The sequence below is a fragment of the Somniosus microcephalus genome, unplaced genomic scaffold (assembly GCF_052327205.1).
Source record: "Somniosus microcephalus isolate GS21.2 unplaced genomic scaffold, FLI_Smic_1.0 unresolved_chr2, whole genome shotgun sequence".
NCBI lineage: Eukaryota > Metazoa > Chordata > Chondrichthyes > Squaliformes > Somniosidae > Somniosus > Somniosus microcephalus.
Genome location: NW_028225180.1, coordinates 35506466 through 35530758, shown reverse-complemented (window position 1 = coordinate 35530758; position 24293 = coordinate 35506466). Strand labels below are relative to the sequence as shown.

Sequence of the window (24293 nt, the reverse complement as noted above, 5' to 3'; positions counted from 1 at the left end):
CCATTACATTACGGTACAATATCCGGTTTCATAGGAAAACGGGGACATTAAGAACAGGGATACATCCTCTGGAGTCTGCTTCGCCATTCAATGGCTGATCTGTCCCTCAATCTTTTTGTAACATTGGCCCAGAAATTGGAGTCGGGGGTTTCCCGCGGGTGCAAGCCCCTGACCTACACTTACAAAAAGCGCCGACAGTTGAAGCCTGGCCCTGCATGGATATCCTGGCCCGGTTCAGCTCCCGGCGTGCTGTGCTTGCATGATCCAGCGGCGTAGTTAGTTCGATGAGCCGGCCGAGATCATGTGAGCACTGGGCAACCAATCGGAGGTTGCAAAAGTTCATTCATGAGTTTGATAGTAAGAACTGTCAAACTCATGAAAGCTCCGGGCTCCAAAAACAATACTTAAAGTTCAAATAAAAGTAAAAAAATTCCCACTAATTAAATGAACTGTAAATAACTGTAAAAAACTAATTTAAACAATTATTCACATTTTTGAAAAATATAATTTTTTAACAAATCGGGTCTAAAAAGAGAGTTACCTTACTGTAAAGTCTTTAAAAATAATAAACCTGTGGAAAAAAATGTCTAACTTTAATTAATAGACCACTTACCTTTTAAAACTAAATACTTACATCTGCTTTTCTCTCGCGTAAAAACTGGAGGCCTTATCGCACGGGTAACCCTGTAAAAAAAAAAGTTATTTCAGCGCGCACGCGCAGACTCCTGCGCACACGCGTTTGACCTCTGAACCCCTTGGTTCAGAGGAAAGGGAATGCCGGTTTACTGCGCATGCGCCTTGCATTCTGAAAACTGGCACTTCCATCGGGCCCATGCGTGAGTACACAGTGCTTACTCACGCGTTGTGACCCGATTTACTGGGCCAATATGTATCTGACCCAACAAGAGATCAGGTCGTAGTAGATTTAGTGATGAGTAATGGGCCCCCAATCGGTCAATAAGATAACGGTAAGGAACACCCAGCTAACTGTGACCATAACATGATTAGACATGAGAGGCAGGTGAGTCACGAACTTAGGTTCTAAATTTAGGTCAAATGAACGTTAGAGGGTTGAGGCAAAAATTGACCACAATAAAAGTCTCTGAACTATTCACGGAAAAACTACAGATGAATGGTTGTAGGTGTTCAACTACATATTTGATAGAATGCTACAACTTTGCATACCTGTATAGGGCAAGAGCGCTACCTGTTTAATGAAAGAACCTCGGTCAACAAGAGACGTGATGGATAGTATGAAATATAACAAAATGTCTTATATGAACGCAAAGAACAGTGAATATCTCGAGGACTAGGGGAGATACAAAGAACAGCTAAGCGATGCAAAGAAAGTCATCCGAGCTTCTAATAGGGAATATAAGAATAAACTTGCGAGGGGTAGCAAGGAAAAAGCTGAAGTTTTTTAACATGTCTATTAAGAGTAAAAAGGTGGCTAAGATTAATGTGAGACCCTTAAAGACAGATACATATGGTATTGTAATTGAAATGCAGAAATAGTAGATTTGTTAAATACTCATCATTTATCGATATTCACAGAAGAGGATGAGGATAAAGTACCAGAGATATAAGGAAAAGGAAAAATAAATCAAGGAGAGCAACTTTCTAAATTTAATATAAGTTTTGATAATGATAATGGAGACAATAATGAGAATAAAGATAGACAAGTATCCAGGGGCTGATGGTTTCCGGCCCAGGGTATTAAAGGGAGCAGGTGATGAAATTGTAAATGCTGTAGTCATGATTTCTTCAAACTCTCTGGATTCAGGAATTGTCCCCTTGGATTGGAAAATTGCCAATGTCAGCCCACTATTTAAGAAGGGTAATAGAGATACATTGGGAAATTTTATCTGTATTAGTCTAACGTTTGTTGTAGGTAAGTTATGAGAATCTATTTTTAGGGACAGAGTGACTGAGCACTTGGACTAGTGTGAACTGATCAGAGAGAGCAGCATGGATTTGTAAAGTTTAGTCATGTCCAAATAAACTAATCTGATGAAAGGGAGGAACTGAAAGTAATCAGTATTTGTAGGGAAATGGTGTTAGGGAAATTGACAGTATTGAAGGCCAATAAATCCCCAGGGCCTGATAATCTACATCCTAGGGTACTTAAGGAAGTGGCCCTAGAAATTGTAGATGCATTGCTGGTCATCTTCCAACATTCGATAGAATCTGGAACAGTACCCATGGATTGGAGGGTAGCTAATGTTACCACACTATTCAAAAAAGGTGGCAGAGAGAAAATGGGGAATTACAGACTGGTAAGCCTGACATCGGTAGTGAGGAAAATGCTAGAGTCCATTATAAAAGATGTAATAGCAGAGCACTTGGAAAACAGCGACAGGATCGGATAAAGTCAACATGGATTTACAAAAGGTAAATCGAGCTTGACAAATCTACTGGAATTTTTTGAGGATGTTACTGGTAAAATAGATAAGGGAGAACCAGTGGATGTGGTGTATTTGGACTTTCAAAAGTCTTTTGATAAGGTCCCGCATAAGAGATTAGCATGTAAAGTTAAGGCACATGGGAGAGGGGGCAAGGTATTGATTTGGATAGAGAACTGGTTGGCAGATAGAAAGCAAAGAGTTGGAATAAACGGGTCTTTTTCCAAGTGGCAGGCAGTGACTACAGGGATACCGCAGGGATCGGTCCTTGGACTCCAACTATTCACAATATATATTAATAATCTAGAAGAGGGAACTAGATGTAATATATCCAGGTTTGCAGACGACACAAAAATGGGTGGGTGTGTATGCAGTGAGGAGGATGCCGAGAAACTCCAGTATGATTTGGACAGGCTGGGTGATTGGGCAGAAGCATGGCAGATGCAACATAACGTGGATAAATGCGAGGTTATCCACTTTGGTGTCAAAAACAGGAAGACAGATTATTTTCTGAATGGCAATAGATTGGGAGAAGGGGAAGTGCAACAAGACCTGGGTGTCCTTGTTCACCAGTCACTGAAGCTAAGCATGCAGGTGCAGCAGGCGGTTAAGAAGGCAAATGGTATGTTGGCCTTCGTAGCGAGAGGGTTTGAATACAGGAACAAGGATGCCTTCCTGCAGTTGGTGAGACCACATCCTGAGCTAAGTGTGCAGTTTTGGTCGCCTTATCTGAGGAAGGATGTTCTTGCCATGGAGGGAGTGCAGCGAAGATTCACCAGGCTGATACATGGGATGGCAGGGATGACGTATTAGGAGAGATTGGGTCGATAGGTCTTATACTCGCTAGTGTTTAGAAGAATGAGAGGGGATCTCATTGAAACTTATAAAATTCTAACAGGACTAGACAGACTAGATGCAGGAAGGATGTTGCCGAAGGCCGGGGAGTCCAGAACCAGGGGACACAGTCTTAGGATAAGGGGTAAGCCATTTAGGATAGAGATGAGGAGGAATTTCTTCATCCAGAGAGTGGTGAACCTATGCAATTCTCTACCACAGAAGGCAGTAGATGCCAATTCATTAAATATATGCAAGAAGGAGTTGGATATATTTCTTAAGGCTAAAGGTATCAAGGGATATGTGGAGAAAGCAGGGACAGGTTACTGAATTTGAATGATCAGCCATGGTCTCATTGAATGGCGGAGCAGGCTCGAGGGGCCGAATGGGTTACTCCTGCTCCTATCTTCTATGTTTCTATGTTTCTCTGTAGCTATTTGATTTATTGAAGGAGGTAATTAACGTGGTAGATACGGGAGTGTCTGTGGAATTTATTCATATGGGTTTCCAGAAGGCATTCGATAAGATTCCACATAAGAGACTGTAAACAAAAATTAGACACAATGGAATTGGATAGAACCTATTGACATGGATAGCGAATCGGTAGGGAAGTAGGAGACGTCGGGTAATTGGTAAATACTCCAATTGGCATCAAGTGAGTAGAGATGTCCCTCAGGTTCCTGTACTTTGGTCTCAGATGTTCACTATAATTATAAATGACTTAGCTGAAGAATTAGACTTCCATATGTCCAAGTTTGCTGACAACACCAAGTTAGCTGGCGCAGTAAGTAATGTAGATGGAAGCAGAAAATTGTGAAGGGGCATTGATAGAGTATGTAAGTGAGTAATACTGTGGCAGATGGAGATCAATGTGCGGAAGTGTGTCGTCATCTACTTTGTGGCTGCGAAAGATAGACCACTGTACTTTATAAATGCTGAGAAACTACGGTCTGTGGAGGAGGAGAGAGATTTATGCATCCAAGTGCAGAAATCTCTAAGGCTAGTTGTCTGGGCAAAAATAATTTAAAAGGCTATTGTAGTGTTGGCCTTTATCTCTAGGGGTCTGGAATACAAATGGTTGGAAGTTATGCATCAGTTGTATAAGCCTTGATTGAACTCCTTCTCCAAGACTGCGTTCAATTTTTGGGCACCAGATCTCAGGCAGGATATATTGGCTTTGGAGGGGGTGCAGTGCAGATTCACCAAAATGATGCCGCTGATTCGATGGGTAAGCTCTCATAACACGTTGTGTAAATGCTCCCTTGAGTATAGGAGATTGAGGACTGCGCTGTTCGAGGAGCATAAAATGTCAAGAGGATAAGATAGGGCAGATGCAGAGAAACTATTCCTTCTGTTGACAAATCAAGAACGAGGGGACATAAGAGGACAGATTTCATTGTCAACATAACGGCGAGGCTGACGGCGTTTTCCATTAATTATGCACAAGTCCGACAGCAACTTAAGCCGAGGGCAAATGCTTGGTTAAACGCAAAATCCGGAAGCTGCTGTCCGAAATGCGCCCCCTGTCTTTAGCTTGGTAAAAACGGCACCTCGCTTTCTGATTCACTACTCCAATGTATTGAAGTTCCTGTACTTCTTGTACTTGTACTTGCATATGAAATAAATTCGCCGCAGAAATTTAGGGATTTTCCTTTTAACAACATAAGAACATATAAATTAGGAGCAGGAGTAGTCCATCGGGCCCCTCGAACCTGCTCTGCATTCAATATGTTCATGGCTGATCTTCGACCTCCACTTTCCCACCCGATCAACATACTTTGATTCCTCTAGAGCCCAAAAATATATCGATCTCAGCCTTGAATATACTCAACAACTCTGCATCCAGAGCCCTTTGGGGTAGAGAAATCTGAAGATTTAAAACCCTCTGAGTGAAGAAATTCCTCTTCATCACTGTCTTAATTGGCCGACCCCTTATTCGGAGACTATGCTCCCTCGTTCTAGAGTCGTCAGCCAGGGGGAACACCCTCATAGCATCTACCCTGTCAATGCTTCTCATAATCTTATATGTTTCAATGAGATCACCTCTCATTTTTCAAAACTCCAGAGAGTATAGGCCCAATCTTCTCAATTTCATCTAAGTGTGCGTTTTAACGGCATGGTAGGTCTTAATTACTGCCAAACAATCTCTCTAGCTCTAAAATTAAATTTTGCAATTGTGGAGTGTCATCCCTTCAGATTTTAATTGTTGGAGTTCTAATTTTACTTTTTCTTTCCGTCTATTGACTCTTTCTCTTCAGCGAATCTTTATTTTACTCTCTTATTTTTGCTTTCTGTACCTGATTTGCCATTGTATACGTCCTGGTTCAGACTGCGCTGTTCATTAACCATACTTCAATCTGATTGGTTAAGCTGATACACAGTTGCTTGCCTGGTTGACACAGGTCCCAGATGCCTTTTAGAGTGCTCCGCACCATGTGCAACTCACACTTAAAGCAACTAGCAGGGCAAAAGCTAGTGGAAATTAAATGTGTATGGGCAAGTCTCCTCCCTCCGCCAGCTACAGTAAATTCTGGCCCAAGTGCTGGGGCATTTAAGAGGGAACTTAATTAGTAATCTTTTGAAATACGACGGCAGTAGAAACCTCGAATTCTCTGCTCCAAAATGCTGTGGCTGCTCGGAGAAATGGAGCTTTGAAGACTGAGATAGATTTTTGTTAGTTATTGTTATCAACAGCTTTGGAGCTGACGTGGATAAATGGAGCAAAGGTACAGATCTGCCATGATCTAATTTTATGGTGGAGCAGGCTCCATAGGCGGAATGGCCTTGAGCTGGTCATATGAATTATTTTAGATGATGATTGCTGTTTCATTGGACATCCGAAGAAATGAAAAGCTGTCGCAAGCAAATCCAGAAGTTTGTTCTCTTGACCTCTTGTATCAGCGATTTCTTAAATAGAGCAATAATTACTCCAACGCCCATTCCTCTCAAAACAGGTAATTGTTTATTCAGAATGGTGTTAGCATTTCGCTTGAAGCAGCGAACGTGGGGAAGCGTTCTGGCTTGTTTCATCCCGTTGCTTACTCAAAACGACGGGTGGAATCATCCAGCCCCATTGACTCTTCTTCACAGGGCAGGAAGCTGTTTCCGTTAATGACATTTTCCCTGAGATATTCCTCAATGCATTTCGCTGCTGTGTTGTCCACTGCAGCGTCGAACTTGTTGGCAAACAGGTGGTGCTGATGCTGCAGGATCCAGTGCAAGTCGCCAGGGCCATAGACACATACCGTGGTGGTGAATACCTGCGCAGGGTGAGTAGCTGCATCCCTCCTTCCCCACACGTTCCTGGACCTGCCATTTTATCAACCGCTGGATGACAGGGACAATTAGGGGACGGGAAGGGCCACTAAAGTGGCTAGAGCCGGGAACACTGGGCATTCTGTGGATGGTGCCCAGATGTGTTCATCGGGACTATAGGTGTCTTCAGACCACTTTAAGAACTGTTGGATTTCGGGGCTCCTAAACACATGGCTAACAAATTCCCTAGTAACAATATAATACGCTTTTCCCGTGAAAACCGTGATATTTGTTAGCTTCTCTTTCAACTGACCAGTCCTCCATACAACGCTGCCAACCCGATATCGGTACTGTCACCGTTTCTGAAAGTGACACAAAGAGGAAGGATTATGAACATCAATGATTCGCTGTTAAACCTCACAGTAAAAGTGCCTGCAACAGAAGCGTTTCAATGAATTTGCATCCTGTCTCCACGCAGGGCGAACGGGAAACGTTTATTTATGCTGCTATGAATGAATACTTTGGAGTAAGAAGTAAGGGCAAACGAGCCCAACCAGGAATCATAACTTTATTATGTGGGGAAATAAATCGGTTTCTGTTGTAAAACTCCACTCGCCATTAATGCATAATTATATTCATTATTATATGTGGGTGGTAGACAGGTAGATAGATAGATAGATAGATAGATAGATAGATAGATAGATAGATAGATAGACATCTCAACATTGAGTGGGAGGATGGATGGATGGATAAAGGAATGAATGAATGAATGACTGAATGAAAAGATGGAAGAATGAATGAATGAATAAATGATTTGATGTAAGGATGAATGAATGAATGAAGGACGGAATGGATGGTTGAATAAATTAATGAATGAATGATTGGATGGATGGATGAATCAATGAATGAATGACTGAATGAACGGATGAATGAACGAATGAATGAATGAACGAATGAAAGAATGAATAAATGAATGAATAAATGAATGAATGGATGGAAAAATGAGCAAATGAATGAATGAATGAATCAAATAATGCATCAATGAATGCATGAATGGATAAATGAATGAATGAATGGATGGATGGATAGATGAATGATTGTTTGAATGAATGAATGAATGAATGAACGAATGATGAATGATTGAATGGATGAATGAATGAATGGATGAATGGATGCATGGGTTGATGGATGGATGAATTAATGGATGGATGGATGTCTATACGAACATGGATTCAGAATTTGTTTAACGGAAATAAAACAGAGAGTAGGATATACGTGTCATTCCGGGTTGGCAGGCTGTAAATAGTGGGGTACAGCAAGGATCAGTGCTTGGGCCTCAGCTATTTGTAATCTACATCAATGATTTGTATGAGGGGACCAGATATAATATATCCTAGTTTGCTGAGGATGCAAAGCTGGGTGGGAATGTAAGTTGTGAGGAGGATACAAGGAAGCTTCAAGGGGATATAGACAGGTTGGGTGAGTGGGCAAGAGCATGGAAAATGGGATATAATATGGAGACATTTGAAATTCTGCAGTTCGGTAGGAAAAATAGAAAAGCAGAGAATTTTTAAATAGTGAGTAATTGGGAAATGTTGGTGTCCAGAGGGAATTGCGTGTCCTTGCACTCGAATCGCTGATAGTTAACGTGCAGGTAGAAAAACCAATTCGGAAAACAAATGATATGTTGGCCTTTATAATGAGAATTTGAGTATAAGATTAAAGGCATTTGACTGCAAATATATAGGGCCCTGTTGAGACCACACCTGGAGCATTGTGTACAGTTTTGGTCTCCTTAGTTAAGGAAGGATAAACTGGCCATAGAGGGAGTGCAACGAAGTTTCACAAGACTGGTTCCTGGGATGGGGGGACCGTCCTATGAGGAGAGATTGAGTAGACTCGGACTTCATTCTCTAGAGTTTAGAAGAATGAGAAGTGATTTCATTGAAACATACAACATTCTTGCAAGGCATGACAGGGTAGATGCAGGGAGGATGCTTCGCCTGATTGGGGATTCTAGAACCGGGGGTCACTGTCTCAGAATAAGGGATCGGCCATTTAGGACTGAGATAAGGAGAAATTTATTCACTCAGAGTGTGGTGAATCTTTGGCATTCTCTACCCCAGAGGCCTGTGGAGGCTCTGTCGTTGAGTATATTCAAGACAGATATCGATAGCTTTTTGATTATTAAGGAAATCAAGGGATATGGGTATAGTTGACGAAAGTGGAGATGAGGTAGAAGATCAGATATAATCTTATTGAATAGCGGAGCAGGCTGGAAGCATCAAATGCCCTGCTCCTGCTCCTATTTCCTATTCGTGAATGAATGTATGTATGAATGGATAGATGGATGGATGAATGGCTGGATGGATGAATGAATGGATGAATAGATGGATGGATGGAGAAATTAATGAATGCATGAATGTATGAATGAATGAATGAATTAACTAATTAATTAATGAAATAATGAATGAATGAATGAATGATTGAATGAATGAATGGATGAAGGAATGGATGACATATTGGATGAATGAATGAATGTCATAGTGGATGGATGAATGATCGAATGGCTGGATGAATGAATGAATGAATGAAATAATGAATGAATGAATGAATGAATGGATGACTGATTGGATGGATGGATGGATGGATGAATGAATGAATGAATGATATAATGAATGAATGAATGAATGAATGAATGAATGAATGAATGAATGACATAATGGATGAATGAACGAATGTCATGATGGGTGGATGAATGATTGAATGGATGGATGAATGGACGAATGAATGAATGAATGAATGAATGGATGGACGATCGAATGAATTAGTGAATGAATGAATGAATGAATGAGTGAATAAATGACTGAATGAATAGATTGGTAGATCGACGATTAACTGGAAGAGTGATTGGCTGTGTATGTAGAGACAGAGAGAGAGATAAACTAATGAGTAGCGCAGCAGAGGAAGACAGACAGATAAATTGTCAGCCGATGTAACAATATACCTTTTTCAGTGCTGTTGGAGGATGAGATGCTATTATGTTTCTATCTTTGACAGAAAGGAGTTCTTTGATGATTTCTGCATTAGTTTTTATCGGTAAATCCTGTCTGCATGGATTGATGAGATATCTCCATGGGCTCGTGCTTCTTACCAGATCTCCGATGCAGTTGATATCGGCCTGGAGCCTGGAAAATGATCCATATACCATGCTTTCCAATCTACTGGTGATAAAGACATTATCAAAACAGGAGACGATGGCTGCGACTGCCGAATGAAATGGTTCTGGAGACTTCCTGTTCACGTGGACACAGTACAGTACACATTCTGCGGCACGTAAATGGTCCTTAAAAGTCTCTCAAAAATTTCAATTTTATGATGGATCAGAATGATATAGGCAATGGGGAAATCGCATTCCTCGCTGGTTATGGGGAAAGTTATATATTTGTGGGATTTTATGAAAGAAGCGCAATCTGTGCATACATTTACAAAAACGATTTCCGTTAAGTGCGGGACTTTGTTTCCGAATCCAGTTAAATTGGTCAGACTTCAAAAGGTTTCCTCGTTGCTACTGATTAATTCAAAGCAATTTGAATGTTTTTCAGTGATATCCAGAACATCATGAAGCTTCTCTCTGCACGTCTGCTTGGGTTTCCGTGAAGATTTTTGCAAAGTTGTTGGGAGTATATCCGCCTGTCCGCCCATGTGCAGTGATACAAAGCAACACACTATAAACACAATCACAATGAGAAGCAATATTTTCCTTTTCGGAACATGCAGCTGTATGACGTTCCTCATTTTGTTTTCGTTCGTTCTTTTATAGTTTCAGTATTCTGTATTTAGCCGAAGCTAGGTTGTGTCCTTCTTTGCTTGTGCAACCTACATTCCGGTTCTCTTCTTTAGCAACTCTGTACTTTGTCTTCAGGTCAATGTCGTCTGGGACTTTGTTGAACAGCTAACATCGAGGATGGGCTGGACGAATTCTGGGATGCGTTGTCACCGAAATCAATTCCAATCGGTTAGCCCTTTCACTAAAACAAAAATATCTCGTTTGGAAAAATTATTTAATTGCAAGTCACTTATCCTAAGATACTGTACAATTAGTTCTCATTCTTGTGTTCAAATCCCTCCATGATCGTGCCCCTCCTTATCTATGTAACATCTCCAGCCTAAAACCCTCCAAGGCCTATCTATGCACTCCTCCAATTCTGACTTCTTGCACATCCCCAAGTTTTATCACTCCACAATTGGCGGCCGTGCCTTCAGCTGCCGAGGCCCAAAATCTGTAATTGCCTCCCTAAACATTGCAGTCTCTCGACCTCTCTCTCTTCCCTTCAGAGGCTCCTTAAAGCCTACCTCTTCCAGTCTAACTATCTCCTGTTGCAACTCGTTCTCAGATTGTGTTTGATAATGCTGCTGTGAAGCTCATTGGAAAGTTTAACAATAGAGGCGCTATACAAATGCAACTTGATGTTTTTGTAGCGCTAAGCTGAAAGTTCAATTTTAGGATTATTAATGTTAAAAATAAACTTTAATAATAAACAAGTCCTAATGAAAAGGATCTCCCAATACTGTTAGTTTGGAATTAAGAAACGATGACTTAATAAGTTCACTTACTAATTATCCAACGCAAAAAGGATCAAGCCGCATTTGCCGGAATTTATCTACTGTCCAACTTGTAGAGACATTGACGTGAGGGAATACTAATAAAATCTTGAAAGTGGCACGGCAGCAGCGAGAGCGGCCATTGGAGCTGCCTCCGCGATAGCGGGGAGTATAAGGAGCGGGAGGGAGAGCGAGGCACAGACTCAGCAGCAGCAGCAGCGAGAGCTGCCATGGGAGGTGCCTGAGCGACAGTGTGGAGTATGAGGAGCGGGATGGAGAGCGAGGCCCAGACTCAGCGGCAGCAGCAGCGAGAGCGGCCATGGGAGGTGCCTGAGCGATAGTGTGGAGTATGAGGAGCGGGAGGAAGAGCGACGCCCAGACTCAGTGGCAGCAGCAGCGAGAGCGGCTATGGAAGGTGCCTGAGTGATAGCGTGGAATATGATTAGCGGGAGGGAGGGCGAGGCCCAGACTCAGTGGCAGCAGCAGCAAGAGCGGCCATGGGAGGAGCCTGAGTGATAGCGGGGAGTAGCAGGGGTGGGAGGGAGAGCGAGGCCCAGACTTACCGGCAGCGGCAGCAGCGAGTGTGGCCCTCAACAGGCAATATTCGAAAGTGACGTCACAGATTAAAAGTGACGTCGGCACAAGGGAAGCAGCTGATTGGAGAGTAGTGGGTGAGTGTTTCTTTTAAGCTTAAAGCCTATTCTGTTAAGTTAGTTCTTAGTCTTTAAATAAAGGGTAGTTCTTAGTCTTTTAACTAAAGGTTAGTACTTAGTCTTTTAAATAGTCTGTTAGGTAAAGGGATGACAGGAGTGGCAGGGCAGTTCAGTCTAGTGGAGTGCACATTGTGTGGCAAGTGGAAAGTCATGGACGATTTGCGTTGCACGGATTACTACATGTGCAGTAAGTGTGACCAGCTGCAACGACGTCAGCGATGGTTTATGGAGCTTGAGCGGCGATTGGAGTTACTGTGGTGCATCTGCGAGGCTGAGAACTACATGGATAACATGTTTAGTGAGGTGGTCACCACGCAGCCTAAGAGAAAGCGGACAGAGAGTAAGTGGGTGACCACAAGACAGAAGATCAGGCAGGCAGTTCAGGAGGCCCCGGAGGTCGTCTCGCTCTCCAACCAGTATTGTATTCTGAATACTGGTGGGGGTGATGGTCCCTCTGTGGAGTGCAGTCAGAGCCAAGTACTCGGCACCACGGGAGGCTCTGCTGCACAGGGGGAGAGGGAAAATAGTGGAAGAGCAATAGTGATAGGGGATCCAATGGTGAGGGTAGAAGACAGACGTTTCTGCGGCCAAAGATGTGACTTCAGAATGGTATGTTGCCTCCTTGGTGCCAGGGTCAAACATGTTACTGAACAGCTGCAGAGCATTCTGGGGGGAGAGGGTAAACAGCAAGATGTCGTGGTCCATATCAGTACCAATGATATAGGTGCAAAGAGTAATGAGGTCCTGCAGGTGGAGCTAAGGGAGCTAGGAGTCAGATAAAAAACAGGACCTCAAAGGTAGTAATCTGCAGATTATTACCGCTGCCACGTGCTAAAGATTCCAGAAATAGGAGGATAAAGCAGATGACTGCGTGGCTGGATGGATGGTGCATTATGGAGGGCTTTATTTTCCTGAAGCATTGGGACCGTTTCTGGGGGATTTGGGACCTGTACAAGCCGGACGGGTTGCACCTCAACAGAGCTGGCATCAATATCCTCGCGGTGGGGGGGTGGGGGCGGTGCTGGGGGGGGGGATTGCTAGTGTTGTTGGGGAGGGTTTAAACTAGCTTGGCAGGGGGATGGGAACCTAAGAATAGAGTCAGTAGGGTGGGAAGAAAAACTGGAATTCGATTAAAAAAAACTTAGAACGTAAATTGGAAGGACAGCGGAATGAAGGGCTAAATAGCAGTCAAAAAGGAGGTTTGCTTATACTAAATGGTATATACTTCAATGCAAGCAGTATAGCGAACAAGACAGATGAACTGAGGGCACGGGTAGATATTCGGGACTATGATATTATAGCTATTACAAAGACGTGGCTGACAGATGGGCAGGCATGGCAGCTCAACATTCCAGGTTACAGGCTTTTTAGAGGGGATGGAGAGGGAGGTAAAAAGGGAGGGGTGTTCACGGTATTAATTAAAGAAACTATTACAGCTGTGAGGGGGGATGATATTTTGGAGGGATCATCAAACGAGGCCATATAGGTCGAATTGAAAAATAAAAATGGAGCGATCACATTGATGGGAGAGCACTGTAGAACCCCAAAGAGTGAGAGGGAGATAGAAGAACAAATATGTACACAAATTTCTGAGAAGTGTAAAAACTATAGGGCAGTAATGGCAGGGGATTTCAACTACCCCAATATTAACTGGGATAAAATTGTTGTGAATGGTATAGAGGGAGCTGAATTCCTAAAATGCATCCAGGAGGATTTTTTAGCCAGTATGTAGCAAGCCCAACAATGGTGGGGCAAATCCTGACATAGTTGTAGGGAATGCGGCTGGGCAGGTAGAAGGCATATCAGTGGGGGAGCATTTTGGTGCTAGTGACCATAATTCAGTTAAATTTAAAGTAATTATGGAAAAGGCCAAGGATAGGCCAGGAATAAAAATTCTAAATTGGGGAAAAGCAAATTTTGCTAAGCTCAGAGGGGATTTAGCAATAGTGAGCTGGAAATAGCTACTTGAAGGTAAATCAGTATCAAAGTAGGGGCAGGCATTCAAGGAGGACAGCCGGAGGGTTCAGACCAAATATGTGCTCTTAAAGAAAAAAGGTGGGACTAAGAAATCTAGAGCCCCCTGGATGACTAGTGACATACAGGATGGGATAATGAATAAAAGGGAGGTGTATGGCAGATATCGAGATCTAAATACTGTAGAATCTTTAGAGGAGTACAGAAAGTGCAGGGGTGCAATTAAAAAGGATATTAGGAAAGCAAAGATAGAGCATGACAAATTCTTTACAAGTAAATTTAAGGATAACACAAATATGTTTTATAAATATATTAAGAGTAAGAGGATAACTAAAGAAAGATTAGGGCCTATTAGAGATCATGAGGGTAATCTGTGTTTGAAGGACGGAGACATCGGTAGGGTTCTTAATGAATACTTTGTGAGTGTTTTCACAAAGGAAAGGGGCGAAGCAGACATTGCTATCAGGGACGAGGAGTGTGAAATATTAGATGAAATAAGCATAGTGAGAGAGGAAGTATTAAGTGGTTTAGCAGTTTAAAATGTGGATAAATCCCAAGGCCCGGATGAAATTTATCCCAAGCTGTTAAGCGAAGCGAAAGCGGAAGTATCAGAGGCCCGGCCCATCATTTTCCAATCCTCTCTCGCTTCAGGTGTGGTGCCGGATGACTGTAGGAATGCTAATGTGGTACCCTTGTTTAAAAAGTTAGAAAAGGATAGACCAAATAATTACGAGCGAGTCAGCCTAATCTCAGTGGTGGGAAAATTATTGGAAAGGATACTGAAAGACAGGATACATTTTCATTTAGAAAGACACGTATTAATCAAGGAGAGTCAGCACGGAATTGTAAAGGGGAAGTCGTGTCTGACAAACTTGATTGAATTTTTTGAGGAAGTAACAAGGAGTTTAGATGAGGTTACTGCGTTTGATGTAGTTCATACTGACAAAGGGTTTTGATATGGTTCCAGGTGGCAGACTGATCACGAAGTTAAAAGCCCATGTGAGCCAGGGCAAAGTGTCAAGTTTGATTCAAAACTGGCTCGGAGGCAGGAAGAAGAGGGTAATGGTTACTGGGTGTTTTTGTAACTGGAATGCTGCTTGCAGTGGGGTTCCGAAGGGCTCAGTACTAGTTCTCTTGCTTATTGTGGTATAAATAAATGATCTAGACTTGAGTATAGGGGGTATGATTAAGAAGATTGCAGATGAGACTAAAATCGGCTGGGTGGCTGATACTGAAGATGCAAGCAGTAGACTGCAGGAAGATATCAATAAATTTGTCAGGTGGGCAGAACAGTGGCAAATGGAATTCAATCCGGAGAAGTGTGAGGTAATGCATTTGGGGAGGGCTAACAAGGAAACGGAATACACATTAAATGGTAGGACACTGAGCAGAGTAGAGGAACAAAGGGACCTTGGCATGCATGTCCACAGATCCTTGAAGGTAGCAGGCCAAGTAGATAAGGTGGTTGAGAAGGCATACGGAATGCTTGCATTCATTAGCTGTGGCATAGAATACAAGAGCAGCGGAGTTATGCTTCAAATGTATAAAACACTATTTATGCCTCTGCTAGAGTACTGCATTCCGTTCTGGTAACAACATTACAGGAAAGATGTGATTGCACTCGAGAGGGTACAGAGGAGCTTTCCAAGGATGTTGCTGGGAGTAGAGAATCATAGTTATGAGGAAACACTGGATAGGCTGGGTTTGTTTTCCTTGGAACAGAGGAGGCTGAGAGGAGACCATATTGAGCTGTATAAAACTATGAGGGCCTAGATAACGTGGAGAGAAAGGACATATTTCCTTTAGCAGCGGGGTCAAAAACCATGGGGCACAGGTTTAAAGTAATTCGTGGGAAGCTTTTGATGGGATTTGGGTGGAAATGTCTTCACCCAGAGGGTGGTGGCGGTCTGGAACTCATTGCCTGAAAGGTTGGTAGAGGCCGAAACCCTAACCAGATTTAAAAAGTACTTGGATGTGCACTTGGGATGCTGTAACCTGCAGGGCTACGGTCCAAGTTCATGGAAGTGGGATTAGGCTGGATAGCTATTTGTTGGACGGCACGGACACCATGGGCCGAAAAGGCCTCCCTCCGTGCTGTAACATTCTATGATTCCATGATTCTGTGGTTGGATTTAAAGACCTGAAGCTTTAAAAAGTTTTGTTCAATAGAGAACAAATGTTCCAATGGTCTGGAAAGGAAAGAGCTGGAGAGGGTGAATGGACGCTGAACGTTGATTTTAACACAGGAAGGATGGTGAATGACAAACGATATGTAGGAATGCGTACACTGGTGTGTAACAGAGAACAGTGGAGGGGAGTTCAGACAATAGCAGTATTGGTCAACGAAGGGCAGGCAACGAAAATTTGCAGGAGGATTCTAAAGATCAGCAAGAGGTATCGGTCAAACTAGAAGTGTTTCTTATTTTGAGTTCAGTGTTTATACAGAAGCATTGTATGGCCTAAGAAATCATAGACGAATGCCACACAGAAAGAGGCCATTCGGCCCATGGAGTCTGTGCGGGCTCTTTGAAAGAGCAATTCAGATATTCCCACTCCCCCACACTTTCACCATTTCCCTGAAAAATTTTCTCCATCAAGTATTTATCCCATTCCATTTTGAAGGCTACGATTGAATCTGTTTCCAGTGCCCTATCAGGCAGTGCATTCCAAATCCTAACCATTCGTTGCGTGATATAATTTTTCCTTATGTCACCTCTGGTTCTTTTGCCAAACACCTTAAATCTGTTCCCTCTGGTTATCGATACTTCATCCATTGGAAGCACTTACCTTGATTTACTCTTTCTAAATTCATCATGATTACAAACACCTCTATCCAATCTCCTCTTAGCCTTCTCTGCTGTGAAGCGAACTAACCCAGCTTCTCCAGTCTATCCAATTAGCTGAAATCCTTCATCCCTGGAACCATTCTAATAAATCTCTCTGTGCCCTCTCCAAAGCATTCAGGTCCTTCCTAAAGTGTGGTGACCTGAATTGGGCATAATACACCAGCTGGCGCCGAACTGCTGTTCGATATAGGTTTAGGATAACCCTGGATTTTGAACTCTATTCCTCTATTTATAAAGCCAGAATACCAACTATAGAGATATGGGAGGAGTGCACATATAAGGCTATGATTTTGTGCGTTCCAAGGAGCCGGATAATTGATGGGAAATTAGGTGCTTTGCACAAAGGAGAAAATCAGAGAATCCATGATGGACGTAACTTGGACTCTCCAGTTCAGCTCAAAAGGGAATTAGTCCATACAAAGCCGACAAAAAGTGAAGAAGTGTGGGCCCATCGATGGAAAAAGGTAGCAGCTCTCGATTTTACTTGAAGTACACAGAAAGTCATTGATTAATTTGAAGGAATTAAAGGGACAGCATTTGAATTCCACAATCAAAAACAAACGTGAAGTTGTTCAACAACATCAGTATAAAATAATCAGCAGCTGTCATCAATCTGGCCGCCGGACTCCAGGAAATAATCAAAAAGGCTAATGGGATGCAGGACTTTATATCTAGAGGACTGGAGTACAATGGGTTAGAAGTTATGCTGCAGCTGTACTACCAGCTCTAATTCTGGTTAGACCACACCTGAGATCAGTGCAGTGGTGAGAAATGATATTGGCTCAGAAGATCAAGATGTAGAATCAGTTTGGTTGGAGATAAGAAATTGTAAGTGAAAGAAGTCATTGTGGGAATAGTATATAGGTCCCCCAGTAGTAGCACAGAATATAAATCAAGAAATAATGGGGATTGTAAGGAAGGTACTGCAATAATCATGGGCGATTTTAATCTTCATACGGAATTGACAAATCAAATTGGCAAGGGTAGCCTTCAGAACGAGTTCATAGAGTGTATTTGGAATGGTTTCTTAGAACAAACCATGGAGCAGACTATTTTAGATCTGGTAATGTGTAATGAGACATGATTAATTAATGATCTAATAGTAAAGGATCCTAGCAGGAAGACTGAACATAGCTTCATAGAGTTTAAAATTCAGTTTGAGGGTGAGCGACTTGGGACTGAAACTAGTGTCCTAAAATTAAATAAAGGCAATTAAAATGGTATGAAGACAGAGATGGTTAAAGTTGACCTGGAAAATAGATTAAAGGGTAAGATCGTAGATAATCAGTGGCAGGCATTTAAGGAAACATTTCATAACTCTCAGCAAAGGTTTATTCCAGTGAGAAAGAAAGACTATGATTAGGATGAACCATCCGTGGCTGACTAAGGAAGTAAAGGATGGTATCAAATTGAAAGAAAAGGCATACAATGTTGCAAAGATTAGTGGTAGGCCAGAGGATTGGGGCATTCTACGAAAGCAGAAAAGGATGACTAAAAACAAACAAACTTGGGGAAGATAGTTTATGAGAGAAAACAATCAAAACATATAAAAACATACATTAAGAGCTTCGACAGGTATTGAAAAGGAAGAGCATGGCTAAAGTAAACGTTGGCTCCATAGAGGATGAGACTGGAGAGTTAATAATTGGAAATTTGGAAATGGCAGAGACGTTGAAGAAATATTTTGTATTAGTCTTCACGGTAGAAGAGATTAAAAGTATCCCATAATTAATTACTAATCAAGGGGCTATAGGGAGGGAGGGAATTAAAACAATCACTATCACTAAAGAAAAAGTACTGGGCAAACCAATGGGACTAAAGTCTGACAAGTCCCCTGGCCTGCATCCTAGGGTCTTAAAAGGAGTGGCTACAGAGATAGTGGATGCGTTGATTGTAATCTACCAGAACTCCCCAGAATCTAGAGTGGTCCCAGCATAAAGGAAAACCGCAAATGTAATGCCCCTATTCAAGAAAGGAGGGAGACAGATAGCAGGTAATTATAGACCAGTCAGCGTAACGTCTGTCATTGGGGAAATGCTGGAATTCATTATTAAGGAATTAATAGCAGGACATTTAGAAAATCATAATACAATCAAGCAGAGTCAAAATAGTTGTATGAAAGGGAAATCGTGTTTGACAAATTTACTAGAGTTCTTTGAGGAAGTATTGAACAGGGTGGATAAAGTGGAACCAGTAGATATAATGTATTTGGATTTCCAGAAGGTATTCGATAAGGTGTCACATAAAAGGTTACTACACTAGATAAGAGCTAACGGGGCTGGAATTAATATATTATCATAGATAGAGGATTGGCTAACTAACAGAATACAGAGAGTCAGGATAAATTGGTAATTTTCTGGTTGGCAAACTGTAACTAGTGGGGTGCTACAGGGATTAGTGCTGGTGCCTCAACTAGATACGTTCTACATTCTACAGCACGGTGGCATAGTGGTTAGCACTGTTGCATCACAGCGCCAGGGACCTGGGTTCGAATCCGGCCTCGGGCGACTGTCTGTGTGGAGTTTGCACATTCTCCCCGTGTTTGTGTGGGTTTCCTTCGGGTGCTCCGGTTTCCTCCCACAGTCCAAAGATGTGCGGGTTAGGTTGATTGGCTATGATAAAATTGACCCTTAGTGTTAGCGGGATTAAATACGTAGGGTTACCGGGATAGGGGTGGGATATGTGTTGGTGTAGGGGTTACGGGGATCAGGTGGGATATGTATCGGTGCAGGCTCGATGGGCCGAAATGGCCTCTATCTGCACTGTGGGGTTTCTGTGATTCTGTGTAATGACTTGGATGAAGGGACCGAGTGTACTTTAGCCAAATTTGCTGGTGATACAAAGATAGGTGGGAAATCAATTTGTTCGGAGGACACAAAGAATCTGCAAGGGGATATAGATAGGTTAAATGATTGGGCAAAAATTTGGCAGATGGAGTATAATGTGGGAATATGTAAGTTTATCCACTTTGGTAGGAAGAATATATAAGCAAATTATTATTTAAATGGAGAGAGACTACAAAATGATGCGGTGGAGAGGGATCTGGGTGCCCTCGTATGTGGAACAATAAAGTTAGCATGCAGGTACAGCAAGTAATTAGGAAGGCAAAAGGAATGTTTTCCCTTATTGCACGTGGGCTGGTGTATAAAAGTAGGGAAGTATTGCTACAACTTTAGAGGGCGTTGGTGAGACCACATCTGGAGTACTGCGTGCAGTGTTGGTCCTCTTATTTAAGGAGGGATATATTTGCATTGGCGGCAGTTCAGAGAAGGTACACGAGGTTGATTCCTGACATGAAAGGTTTGTCTTCTGAAGAAAGGTTGAGAAGGGTTGTATTCCCTTGATCATCGAAGGTTAAGGGGTGATATGATCGAAATTATCAGGATATTAAGGGAAGGGATAGGGTAGAGAGAGATAATCTATTTCTGCTGGTTTGGGGATTCTAGGACTAGCGGGCATAGTCTAGAAAATAGAGCAAGACCTTTTAAGAGTGAAATTAGGAAACACTTCTGACACACAACGGGTGGTAGATGTTTTGAGCTGTCTTCTGCAAATGACAATTGATGCTAGATCTGTTGTTAATTTTAAGTCCGAGCTAGCTTTTAGTTAACCAAACGTTTAAACATAAAAGTGGATAGTTCTGCAGTGGAAACAGAGTAGAATATGAGACATTGGCCCTGAATCTGCAGTACAAAGCTTCCTGCGGGGTAATGCCACTGAACCACAAATTAAGTGACAGTGTACCTGGAGGTCTGGAAGGTACGGAGATTGCGGGCATGGGCCACTCCGAGTATGTGCGGGTAAAGGCACATGTATCGCAGTGGCACACGCCGTTTGCTAGCGCACCTGGGATCACGAGGGCCAGCCCACCCAATACAAGAAGGGAATCCCCATTCATGTTTATTGGGATTCCATATGTCTTCTTCTTAGCCAGTCCGCCAGAACCGAGGATGACTTGCTTCCACATTAAAAATGAGTTCTCAGTTGACTGATGAGTCCAATGCAGGTCCTACAGTCCCTGTCACAGGTGGAGCAGAGGGTGGTTGAAAGGACGTGTGGGTAGGTTGCTTGGGTTGATGTGTGCTCCTTGCGCTGCTTGTGCTTGGCTTCCACTTGCTCCCGGCGAAGAGACTCGAGGTTTTTGGCGCCTTCCCGGATGCTTCTCCTCCACTTTGTGCGGTCTTGGGCCAGGGATTCCCAGGTGTCAGTGGGGATGTTGCACTTTTTCAAGGAGGCTTTGAGTGTGTCATTGAAGCATTTCCTCTGTTCACCTGTGGCACTGTTGTCGTGTTGGAGCTTCGAGTAGAGCGCTTGTTTTTGGAGTCTCGTATTGGGCATGCGGACGATGTGACCCATCCATCAGAGCTGATCGAGCGTGGTTAAAGCTTGGATGCTGGGAATGTTGGCCTGAGCAAGAACACTGACGTTGGTATACCTATCATGCCAATGGATTAGTTGGATCTTGTGGAGGCATCGTTGGTGTACCTCTCCAGTGCTTTGCGGTGCCTGCTGTACATGGTCCATCTCCCTGAGGCGTACAGGAGGGCGGGTATGACCACTGCTCTGTGGACCATGAGCTTGGTGCCGTTTTGAGACCCTGGTCTTCAAACACTCTCTTCCTCAGGCAATCGAAGGCTGCACTGGCACACTGAAGGCGGTGTTGCACTCCGTCATTGATGTCAGCACTTGTTGACAATAGGCTCTGATGTGTGAAAAGTGGTATACAGAAACCCCTTAAGCATGAGCGGGAATACCCCATAAATTTATCTACACGTCAAATAATTAAAAAAGTTATATATTTAAAATTTATTTAAATGCGATTTAGTTGAATATTTAAAGCAAAAATTTTATTTTTTGAAAAATAAATTACCATGTTTTAAAGGGACTAACTATAAACTTACCTTATTGTATAGGATTTTTAATGTGTTCATGATGGAAGTTTAAAAAAAAAATTTAAACTCTTACGCTGGCAAGTATTTCACGGGCATTTGCTGTTCAGAAGTTGGGCCAATAGCCCAACTCTCCAACCATGAATGCTATTTTCCCTGGGATGGCTGTGACCTGTCAAGAAGATTCTTGACAGATTGCCAGTTCCGGGTATTCATGCATGCACTTCATTCGCAAAAAACTGGTACTTGCGAGGCCTCGTACTTGCCCGCAGGTGCAGCAAATTATGGGCCATTATAAAGAATCTGAAGCTCACACCTGTTGATTGAGAGAGTGGAATAATGTCCAACCAAATATGATACACGTAGAACGGATTGAGAGGAAGCAAGATAACGAGGCATCTATCTTTAGTCGGAGATTCTGTAACAATAGCACGCTTAAAATTCACCAGTAGGGATCGGTCAAATAAAGCAGAAATATCAAATGTCATACCAAATAGCGACACTAATGTAGGGAAAAATGAGAGTTTCACAAGAATCTGTGGGGGGAGGCGGGGGAGGGAGTGTCAGATGTTTCAAAGTAAGTGTTGGTTTGATATAACCATTGTATTAATAATATTGAAAATTGAATATGCGACCAATTCGATATCCCCATTTTTACACTGTCATTCAAATGTAAAACTACCCCAGCGTGCCGTCATTTAAAAAAATAATACAATAAAAATGAAAAAAAAATTCTGTCTCGCTGTGACCTTAGCAACTCTCAGAGACAAAATCGTCACCTGACAGTGTGTGTTTGGCTGTTGCTGAGTCTTCTTATTTTGTGGCAGAAAGTGTGCACGCACACACACACATTCCATTGAGGAGTACGCGCCCCTGGTGTCAAGCCAAAATTAACATCAACAGCACCAGATGAGTTCTTTCACCAAAACAATAAACAGAATCAACCTTTTCTCACGGAACTCGTGCCGGATTTTTGGCAGTATTAAACATTACAACTCAAAACAACAAGAACTGCAGCGGAACAAGATCCTTGATCAATGCTGGCTTAATTCTTCTTAATATATACTTTAAAAAATACCAATAAATTATGGCGAGGATTTGGAGGCAAAGAAGTCAGTTAGCAAAACAGTGGCCAAGTATTTCAGTGGTGACAATACAGGGATGTGCATCGCTATGTTGACCCATTGGAAATGGGGCCATACGTTCGAAATTTGGCAATCCAACATGTCATATCCTCAAACTGTGATTACTTCAGCTCATGTGGCTGTGCCTGTTTACGGACTGGGAACTGATTATACAAATTATCGACGACTTTAGCTGCATTCATGAAACGGCCATAGCTTGTTGGCGAATCGGCTAACCTGTTAATACAATATTTCTAACGGAACCAGACAGAGATCGCAGTCGTGATGGTAAGTTCCCTGTACTTGGAAATCAATCTCTCTTAAAGATTTACCTTTACTAGAATGTCACTGTGTACTTCTCAATCACTCTGCTTTATTTGGTTACTTTGTTCTCAAAAGTATTACTCGGAAAAAAGAAGCGCATGGTAGTAAAGGGACGGTGGTAACTTGGCTACATAATTGGCTCAGGGCGAGGAGGCAAATAATAGTGGTGAACTGATCGTGCCAGACTTCAGGAGGATATAGACAAACTGGTGAAATTGGCAGACACACGACAGATGTCATTTAATGTGGATAAGTGTGAAGTGGTCCAATTTGGGAGAAACAAAGTGGAGAGGCAGTATAATCTGAATGGTACAATTTTGAAGAAGGTGCATTAGCAGAGGGATCTGGGGCTGCATATTCACAAATCTGTAAATGTGTGCAGGTTGATACCGCAGTTACGGAAGCATGTGGGATAATCGGCTTCACAGCGAGGGGGGCATTAATTACAAAAGCGCGGAATTCATGCTAAACCTTTACAAATCACTGGTGAGGCCTTAGCTCGAGTACAATTCTGCGCACACACTTTAGAAAGAATGTCAAGTCCCTGGAGAGGGTACAGCGGATATTTACCAGGGTGATACCAGGGATGAAGGACTTAAGTTATGTGGAGAGATTGGAGAGGCTGATATTGTTCTTCTTAGAGCAGAGAAGGTTAACGGGAGACCTAATAGAGGTATTCCAAATTCGAAGGGGTTTTGATGGAGCTAGAAGGGAGAAACTATTTCGTCTGGCAAGTGGGTCGGTAACCAGATATTTAACATTATTGGCTAAAGCACTGGAGGGAAAATAAGGCGAAATTATTTCACACAGGCGTTTGTTACGTCTGGAACAGGCTACGTGAAAGCAAATAGGAATCAGATTCCATAGGGACTTTCAAAAGGCAATTGGACATGTATTTGAAGCAAAGTAATTTGTAGTGTTATGTGGAAAATGCTGTAGTGTGGGACTTAATTGGACAACTCTTTCAAAGAATCAGCACAGGAACGATGGGCCGAATGGTCCCTTCTGTGCTTGTAAGATTCTATGATTCTAAGTCTACTTGTGTTCTAAAGTCACGCGGCACTGGAAAGTCACCCTCTCTACAAAGTGTCATGCACAGACATGACTGGGTAACGATCTGCGGGTCGACACATAATCATGCACTCAGTGCTTTAGAAAACATGCTAAATGCACACAGGGCGTATCGTGAGCCAGACATGTTCACACTGCATTACAATATTCTGCTTCAAGTTTATGGTAGGAATCGGCAGGCTAGAAGCGGCATAAATGTAGCAAATCAAACAGAAAACACATTCTCTCACAGAACATGATCGTCCTTTAGGGCATT

The 24293-nt window shown here is 42.5% G+C and overlaps 1 pseudogene; it reads right to left on the bottom strand.

The window, feature by feature from the left end:
• Positions 1–6274: 6274 nt before the first annotated feature.
• Positions 6275–16598, bottom strand: LOC147092457 (beta-1,3-galactosyl-O-glycosyl-glycoprotein beta-1,6-N-acetylglucosaminyltransferase 3-like; annotated as a pseudogene).
• Positions 16599–24293: the final 7695 nt, after the last annotated feature.